Source organism: Mastomys coucha, unplaced genomic scaffold, assembly GCF_008632895.1.
Source record: "Mastomys coucha isolate ucsf_1 unplaced genomic scaffold, UCSF_Mcou_1 pScaffold9, whole genome shotgun sequence".
NCBI classification, from domain to species: domain Eukaryota; kingdom Metazoa; phylum Chordata; class Mammalia; order Rodentia; family Muridae; genus Mastomys; species Mastomys coucha.
Window position 1 is genome coordinate 67,498,750 of NW_022196915.1, and position 7,510 is coordinate 67,506,259.

General features: G+C 37.1%; 1 long non-coding RNA gene across 1 annotated transcript in view; it reads left to right on the forward strand.

Moving 5' to 3' along the window:
- Positions 1-7,307, forward strand: part of LOC116085299 — a 26,658-nt gene extending 19,351 nt beyond the window's left edge. Inside the window, exon 2 of the long non-coding RNA XR_004116485.1 lies at positions 7,185-7,307. This is a non-coding gene — a long non-coding RNA (uncharacterized LOC116085299). The remainder of the gene's footprint in view (positions 1-7,184) is intronic.
- The last annotated feature ends 203 nt before the right edge of the window (positions 7,308-7,510 follow it).

The following is a 7,510-nucleotide window of genomic DNA, read 5'->3' on the forward strand; positions in this document are numbered from 1 at the left end:
TGCCTCCCAAGTGCTGGGATTAAACGTGTGTGCCACCACCGCCTGGCTCCAGAAAACTCTTATTTGCTCTTCTCTGCCCTCAAGGACATAGATTCTAAGGTCAGATGTGCGTTCAGCTAAAGTAGAGAAAATAAATTAAATTCAAATTGTATGAAGAACCTGTATCCTCACAAAAAGAATAAGCTCATAAAATATCTGGCTAACCAGTGGAAATAAAGAATCAGGAATATGAAACAAAATGCTGATACACCTTTAATTCTTGAATTATACACAAACTCTGGAGATTTAGAGTGATGAAATGTGACATTTTCCTTGAAAGAACAATTATAGAATTCAGTATTATAGCAAGCTTGAAAAGCAAATGCCACTGAGATGCTAGGAAATCAAAAGGAGAGATGGACAGCAGCTAGATCAGAACATGATGTTTGAGATTAATATGAAAGCATCTTTCATTCTACATTCAATTATGTTTCAACAAACTGGCATATCACACAATTCAAAATTTGAAAGGTGGGCAGTGAATAATCTGCCAGTCAAGCTTTCTGTATTATACAAGCATAAGAAAAAAACAAAAAAATAAAACAAAAAAACCCAACCCAAATATCAAGCAACTAATATCTTACATTATTCCCTGAAGATTTTGATGTTTCTATAAGGGATGATTTTCTGTTCTTTTTCCTGCTTCCTCTATATTATTTCTTGTCCATGCTAATAAAGCTCATCAAGAACCTTGCTTATCAAGAATCATTCCAGGCTAGAGAGATGGCTCAGCGGTTAAGAGCACTGATTACACTTCCAGAGGTCCTGAGCTCAATTCCAAGTCAACCATATGGTGGCTCACAACCATCTGTACTTTTATCCCATGCCCTCTTCTGGTATGTCTGAAGGTAGCAACACTATACTCAAACAAAATAAATAAATCTTTTTAAAAAAAAAGAAAAAGAAAAGAAAAGAATCATTCCAGCCAGGCAGTGGTGGCGCATGCTTTAATCCCAGCACTTGCGAGGCAGAACCTGGCAGATTTCTGAGTTCAAGGCCAGCCTGGTCTACAGAGTGAGTTCCAGAACAGCCAGGGCTATACAGAGAAACCCTGTCTTGAAAAACAAAACAAAACAAAACAAAACAAAACAAAACAAAAAAGACCGATTCTATAGTATTTGATAAAGTGTTTTAGCTCTTTTAAAACTATGCAGCATGTACTATTTATTGATCAACACACAATTATTTTACCCAGGAGCAAAATACATCTGGCTTTTCTCTTAACCATTTCAGTTCACGTCCCTTCAAATTAGGAAAGTTAATATTTAAGAAAGTGATATCTATGTCCAGTGCACACCAGGATCACATATTCTCTACAGCTGAAGTTTGAAAGCAAGAAACATGGTCCACCTGGCTTTCTACTGTAAGTTCTTTGAAATCAGGGATGGGATGTCACTATGCTCGGTTCCCCTATCATTCATTGGTCTGTCATATCCACTCTCCAGCTGTGTGCTTTACATGTGGGGGTCTGATCCTTCACTTGTCGTCTCTGGCATTTTTCAGCCTAGGATTAGAACTATGGACTGGAGAAGACTGTTCTTTTCTTACTGCCTGTGAATCATAACCTCAGAATTATGAAGAAGAATCTAAGTGAGAGGATTTATCAACATGTGTTAGGGAGAAGAAAGCTAAAATCCCCTGCAGAAAACAATACTTAAGAGTAGCAATTCACCTGCACTAAGGAGGATGTCTGGGCTATGGAGTTCTTACCAGTGGGATTTGAAAGAATAATCACCAGACACTAATTCCCCACATCTGTTACATATCTATGTGGGAAAACTGCTAATTAAGGTCGAAGTCTGCCATTGACCAGATAGACTTCTAAGCCCTCCCTTTCTTAGTGGATTTTTCTCCCTCTCTGAAATTCCTTGGGATATTCTAAGTCCACATATATGCCTTTCCCTGAGGAATGTCACTTAGTCTCAATTAGTTTATAGTATTAACTTCCTTTTTCCTGACAAAACTTCAGTCAGAACCTGAGATTCCTGAAATGCTGCTCTATGCTAATGAGGCATTCCACATACCCTAAAGCCCCCAATGAATGCGCTTTGCCCATCCTGGATGTCCCTACCCTCAGTCCCCTAAAATTTTATAAGCCTTCAATCATCCTAAGTTAAGTTGATCTGCGTACTGCAAAGCAGTTCTGGTATGGTTTATTGATCGAATATATTCATAGGTCTACTGAACCCCCTGTTCGTATTTTCTGCTCCCACTGACCTCCTGGATTGGATTAGCTAAGGAGCCAGAAAGGGGAAAACCCACACACCTGCTGTTCTACAAATTCACAATAACTGAATGCTGCTTTTATGCCCCTTTCTGGAGATGATGAAGAACCCTGCCCAGGTGCTCATTTTGGTAAGGTCTCTCCCACAAATTCTGCAATCCACTTTCTTGTAATTCACATGAAGTCAAAGTGATATAAAACATAAATCTAGATTAAAGGCATACACTTCTAGTCTTCAGTCTGTTCAGATGTGATAAAAGTAGGGCATGTTCTTTGTCCATTTAGGTCTAATTATATAAGCTAGGAAGAATTTCAAGGCACAGATGGCTTTAATTGGGTGTTGACAGTAGGTCTCCAATCATCCTGGATAATGCCCATTGAAAAGAAGAAAGAAAAAGTCACATATATGATGGAAGGATTCTACATAAGTATATAAATAGCCTTTTTTATTTTATTTTATTTCTTTATTTTATATATATGATGAGTACACTGTAGATGTCTTCAGACATACCAGAAGAGGGCATCAGATCTCATTACAGATGATTGTCAGCCACCATGTGGTTGCTGAGAATTGAACTCAGGACCTCTGAAAGAGCAGTCAGTGCTCTTAACACTGAGCCACCCTTCCAGCCCCATAAATAGGCATTTTATCATTTGATGAATTATAGGCAATTTCAGAATGTGTTCTTATGTGCAGGTTATATGCATAATATTACATAAAATTTCTTGGATTTATCAATATTATCAATTAAAATTACTTTTAAAATGAGAGATGCTGCAATAAGTGTTTTGAAAGGCTAAGAAAATATTGGAAAGGGTGCAACTTCAATAGGTGAACTGGACTCTTTTTGAAACACAGAAAAAATGGCTTTAGGCATAGATATATAAAAAAGCATTTCAGAAGACAGATCAAGTCAGGAAGTTCAGTGTATAATTAAGCGTGAAGTTAGGCAACCAGAGAGAAAGACTGGACTGAGCAATGCAGGAGGGGATGGTATTCAATAGGGAGAGATTAGAGTGGGAAATCCTGCTGGGGAGACATGGTAGCAAAGCACTGAGGACAGAAAGGTCTGCTGGGAGACTACTAGAAGTTGACTTTGAAAAGCAAACATTTTAAAAACTGAGACAATGAGTAAACTTTCAACAACAGGTTTTCCTAGTTTGATAATTGCTCTAGGTACATACAAGTGGTTTTTATCTTCCTACTTTTCAATATTGAGAAAGTAGGAATGAACAAACACACTCCAAAAGTACAAAAGCAAACCTTCTCTTAGACCACTTCACTGCTCTGCACATGTTTTTTTTTTCTTTTTTTCCTCTCCCTGTGCCTCTTCCTGCTCCTCCTCTTGCTCCTTCTTCTTCTGCCTCTTCTTTCCTCTTTTTGTTTTTAGGTATTTTGAAATTGGACCATAGGAGCAGGTAATCCTTTAAGCAACACACACTTTCGTATGTTGTAAAATCACAGCCCTCACTAGAAGTTGTAATAAGGCAGCTAGTACATTTATGAGAAACAGATCCGCCATACAGTTCCTCAGATTATACTTTGATTTGCTCACCTCTTAACACCCACCCTGAGAACTGACACAGTAAAGTTGTATACTATTAATTAGTAAATGGCTTATGCAAAGTGAGTCTTTCTGGATTCAATCTTGCTGGTTCACACTGGTCACCTTGCCCTAAAAGCAATGATGATGATGTTATTTCAATGCTGCATCACACTGTGGGAGGGCTAGGAAGCTGCCCACAGGGAATATTACTTGACTTCAGAAGACACAAGCCCTGTCATTTCTGTTTTGAAAACTTTCACATTCATTGGTGGTGGCCTCATGGTCTGCAATAATTTAAGTCCTGCACATCCCATTTATGTGACAAACTCCCACTGTTTTAGGAGAATTTCAAGCACAGTTGTGACAGGTGGCGGTGTAATTCAAACAAGCTGTGATAGTGTTCAGGTCAAACAATACAGACTTAACTTTCTCAGTGTTTCCTTTGACACAGATGTTGCCTGCCTTTTTATTGCCGAAGCTTCACCTGTAGAATCTATTTTAATTTGTTAGGCATAAGTATACCTTGAGGCACCTGAGATGGGGAGAGTTAAATGTTTACTTTGTATTGCCAAAACTTAAAGCCCATAAAAGATCCAGCTTATTTATTTATTAATTAATTTTTCTTGAAGCAATATTCAAACAACCCCTTATCTTTCCTACCATAGAGTGTAGAAGCTGATACAGATAACAAAGGTGATTCATACTTGGTAGGTCAACCTGGATTACAGGGAATTTGTGTACACTAATATATAGAATGGTTAAAATGTACTGTTGACTAACATGTCTGTATTCATTACTTTTCTGTTGCCATAGCAGTATATATGACAGAAAAGTGTTTCCTTCTTATGGAAGGAAACACTTGTGGCTCAGACTATGTTGATAGGGTCATATGAGCACAGTTATTGATGTGTTATTAGAGCATGAAAGAAAGAGTATGAATGAAATTATGGGCAGGTATAACCTTAAGCCTAATTCCTATTAACCTACATTGATGAATCAGTACCCATCTTGTCATGGCCCCACCAATAACAGAAATAGAACCACAAGTCCGAGAGTATACTTTGAAGAAATGTGGGCCCACAATACACTTCAAAATCTGACCATAACAATGTCTTTTCCATTATAAGAAACAATTTTATTTATAATTATTCATGTGTGTGTGTCTGTGTGTAGTCTATATGAGTTTGATACATGTATGATTTGTGTGAATATGTTGGGTATGTGAACTGTTTTACATATTTGTGGAGTAGGTGTCAGGTGTCCTCTATTACTTTCTGCCTTATTCTTTTAAGAAAGATCTCTCCCTGAATCTTGAACCTGGGATTATTTTTTCCCTAAGCTGTCTTCATCTCCCACTCACTGAAGTTATAGATGTGTCAAAGAGCAAGCCTGGCTTGCTATGTACGTGCAGAGATTTGAACTCAAGTCTTTGTAGAGCAAAAGAACTTGCTAGTTCCCTTATCAATTGTAACATCTCTCTAAGTCTCTGAGTAGATTTTGAAATGGTTGTGAATAGGAATATTGGTTAAATAGTATAATTTGTGGAAGGAAGATATTTTGATTTACTTACATTAGTTTACTTACTATTTTTTCCTATAAATGCACTTGTAAGAATGGATAGGAAGAGAAACTGACTCAGAGGAACGTCAAAGTTTAGGATAGCCTACTCATGTTTGCCCAAGACTACTTGAATTTTAGCCCTGAAAGCCCATTTGAAAGAAATCAAAGTCCTAGATAAACTGAAGAGTTTGATCACAGTCTCTTTGCTCTACTTTTATATATCTGTTAATAGTCTAACCAAAGCCAAGCTGTCTTATTGGATCAATGGTCATTCAGTCAATCTAAATTTTGTTTTTGAGTTCTACACTGCATGGGTTTGAGCATATGCTATGATACCCATTTGCTGAGACCCTTTGAAGCATCAGTTCAAAGAGACATTGGCCTTTCTCAAGCATAATGTGGAAGCTATTTTTCACCCTGAGAAATTCAAATCTGCAAATGAGTGACCTAGAGGAAAAACTAATGAGTCTGAGAGAAGGTAACTGCCAAATTGCTCGACAGCACGCTAGAAGGCTGCTTAACGAGAAAATACTGTGAGTCCTTGCTGAGCCAACTTATCAGGACTTTAAATAATGAAAGTGCCTAAAGACAGCTTTCTGGGGCTGATACAGCAAAGCATCCTCAGTAGGAGCAGTGTGTGCTATTTTTCAGTGCCAGGCTTAAGGAAGAGGATTCTAAATACAGCAAGAAAAATCAGTGTGTGTCAGTGGGGTAAGGCATGTAGCTCCTTAAGTCCTACCTTCAAGTTGAAGCCAAGAGGAAACTTTCTGGGAAAGTTACTGGTTGACCCAAGAGCTTCAGAAATTCTGGAGAATGAAAATTGGTTTTGCATTAATTTTAGCACAGCAGTTGTCAGAAAGAGCTAGCATAGTAGAGTGCAGTAAACTCAGTGGTTCAGACTATCCAAGATGCAAACAAATTATGAAAGAGACATGTAAGGACATTGCTTCTTAGGTGATTAATTCAGTAACTTAAAAAAAAATTCCCAGTGGCATAATAGATTAAGACCATTTGGTTCAAGGGAGTGGGATGTAAAAAACAGTACCATTCAACAAACTTGAAAGTGTCTATTCCAGATTCCTCTGTCACAATGCATAATAGCACTGCTTCTTTGAAGATTAATAAGGCACAAGAATGCAATAGGAATTCACCTTTCTATATATAAAGACAATATTCCCATGAAAACAATATAAAGAACTGAAGTAAACTTCATTTCAAGTACTTAGGGTAAATATATTTAAAAAAAATAGATCGTGTATTTATTCAAGACTCTGTTGTCAGAAAAGATTTGATTAAAACTTCTGGGCTTCAAAATGAGAAACTATCTAAAATAGACCAAGAGTATAATAAATATACCCTACAAAGGGATTAACAAGCCACCCCAGTTTTGCTAAGCCATACCTCTAAGGGCTTCTTCAAAATTAATTCTCAATAGAATTGTTTTTATAATCACTTTGCCATGATTGCACAAACATACTCCAGTAAGATAATGTACTGCCTTTCCTTTTGCAAATGATCAGAAGGAATTTGTATTGACCTCAAAAGTTCCTCACTCCAGGGGATGTTTTGATCCTTCTGAATTTTAACCTGTTTTCTGGCATTGTGATTCCAATAATTAGAAAGATGTTGCAGGAAAAAAAAAGCTATTAATTCTATTCAGGTTTTACTATTAAGAAGTAAAAAAAAAATCTGAATTTTTATTGTAAATTTACTTAAGAGCAATAGTGATCTCTAGATATGATTTTGTGTAGGTAAATTCACCTTCTTACTGATGGATTATTTTCATTGACTTCTCTTGTAATTTTGTTGTACAGGGGTTTGCACTTCATAAGAAAAATATCTCACACTTTGTGATTATCAAAGGATACAACTGTGAACTGCATCAGAAGTCCAAGGAAAAATGTTGAAGTTTAATAAGAGCTGGAAAATCTAACCAACTTTAAGTGTAATTGTCATGATTTTTAAACAGACACAGACATCCATGGACATCTTCAACTGTCATAACAGACATCCAAAGAACACAAGTCATTTACTAGGTGGGTTAAAAGGCAACATTAAGCAACCCTAGATATTCTCCTGTAAGAGCTCGTGGCTACTGTGCAGTCTCTCACCTTGAGGAATTGCTTGCTCTGTAATTCAT